We start from the raw sequence: 2,455 nt of genomic DNA, 5'->3' as shown, positions 1-2,455 counted from the left end.
TCTTCTTCCTCTTCCTCTTCCTCTTCTTCTTCTTCTTCCTCTTCCTCTTCTTCTTCCTCCTCTTCCTCTTCTTCTTCCTCTTCTTCCTCCTCTTCTTCTTCCTCCTCCTCCTCCTCCTCCTCCTCCTCCTCCTCCTCCTCCTCCTCTTCTTTTTCTTCTTCTTCCTCTTCTTCATCTTCTTCCTCTTCTTCCTCTTCTTCCTCTTCCTCTTCTTCTTCGTCTTCTTCCTCTTCCTCCTCTTCCTCCTCTTCCTCGTCTTCCTCTTCTTCCTCTTCCTCTTCTTCTTCTTCTTCTTCTTCCTCTTCTTCCTCTTCCTCCTCTTTCATAAATTGAATAAAGGAAAGAGAATATCTACAATGTAGGATCTGATAGTGGTGGTGGTGTGATTTTAATGTTGGATTTGGCGATGGGTGTTAAATTTATGGCGGTTGTTTGCAATAAATTTGTGGCGGTTGTTTGCAATTTTTGTGATGATGTCGGTTGTGTTGTGATTTCGGTGATGATTTTTAAGGTGAGTTCTTAAATTATTATGGTGATGATATGAGTTTGATGATGATAGCGGCAATGGTGGTGATTTAATGATGGATTTGGTAGTGTTTATTGAAGAAGATGCAATTAGGGTGTTGTGAATTTCTTTTTTTAAATTGACATAGTATCTGATGTGGCAGTGACACAGCGATGATGTGGCGCAAATACTTCCAATCATGTGACTGGTTGTGTACATGTTAGGATGAAAATAAATTTACTTTTAATAGTATAAATATGTATTATGTTGAAATAATAGTTCAAGTGTGTAAATGATATTTCAAGACAAGTTCGAAAGGGATTTAATGTCTTTTCCCTTTTGTGAAGTTGTACAACAATAGGCGATACTGACACAAGTTATATAGTATATAATAAATCATAGTATAATCTAGACTATGTCTAGGATTTGAAGTAATCCAAATGGAGGTCTAGTCTAGTACTTACATCTCCGCTAATAGAGAGCGTATACTTTTTAGGGATACCTATATGGCTTAACAAATACAAGTTCTTAATTATCCTATTTAATCTAAATTTTAATTAGTTACAATGTATAATATCTCTTTCCAATTAAATACAATCAATAACCTCTGTCCTTTATTTTCTTCCTTAATTTTCTTTTTTTTTTTCTTTTTTTCTTTTTCTTTTTTTCTTTTTTTTTCCCTTTTTATTTTTCCCATTTTTTGATATTTTATTTTTTTCTTCTATTTTTTCATCTTTTTTTTGGTTATATTTCTTTTTTCTTTTTAGTTTTCTTTTTTTGTATTCTTTTCTTTTTTCGTTCTTGTTTCGTTTTCTGATCATTTTTTCCCCTTTTCTTTTTTTTTTTGTATTTTTTCTCATTTGTTGTTGTTGTTGTTGTTGTTGTTGTATTTTATATTTATTTGTATCATATTTTATATTTTAAATTATTTGTATCATATTTTATTAAATAAATTTATTATTTGTATTTGAATAGTTTAGCCATAAACATGTATTGTTTATCATTTTTATTTATATACAAGCAAGTATATGAATTAAAATTTTTCTTGTGTCTAAAATATGTAAATATGCAATGTGTCATTCAATGAAAATGTATCGTTAGTATTTGTATATCAAATTGATCATTTGTATTTGTATATAAACAAGTATCATTTGTATGTGTATGGTCTAAATTGTATAAACATGCATCATTTGATACAAATTTATCATTTGTATTTGTATTTTTCAATTCGTATCAATAAAATGCAATATATATTGATGAATATAAATGCAAGTGTTTGTAGCAAGAAAAATAATATTCTTTTTCAATTGTTTAAAAATACAAATGATGTTGTCAACTACAAATTCAAATAGAAATAAATAAAATTACAAATATAAATACAATATGCAATCAACTTACAAATACAAATACAAATACAAAATAGTTCCTTAAAAATATAAGTGCATTGACGAAAATAGACTACAAATACAAATACAAATGTGAATAAAATAAAATCACAAAATAAAAATGCAATATATAGTCAACTATAAAATATAAATACAAGGTAGTTCTTTAAAATACAAGTGCGAATTGCATAAAAAATAAATGATGGTGAGAACTATAAAATACAAACACAAGTATAACATACAAATACAAGTACGGCCTATAATATACAAATACAAGTGCGAACTATAAAATATAAAATAAATATAATTATGTCAACAAATACAAAATTATAAATAATGATGCGAATACAAATACAATAAGTGAGTGTGGTATTTTTGTTATCATCCATGACTTGTGATCGACTTAGCCATATTTTTAAAAATATAAAAATATTAAATAGAGGAAAAAAATGAGAAAGAATAAAAATACAAAAAAGAAAATCAAAAAGAAAAAAAATCAAAAATAAAAAAAAGAAAGAGAAATAGAAACTAGAGATAGAAGAGAGAGAAAAAAAGGAAAAAAAGA

Source organism: Capsicum annuum, chromosome 9, assembly GCF_002878395.1.
Source record: "Capsicum annuum cultivar UCD-10X-F1 chromosome 9, UCD10Xv1.1, whole genome shotgun sequence".
Lineage (NCBI taxonomy): Eukaryota > Viridiplantae > Streptophyta > Magnoliopsida > Solanales > Solanaceae > Capsicum > Capsicum annuum.
Note: the sequence above shows the minus strand (reverse complement) of the source record.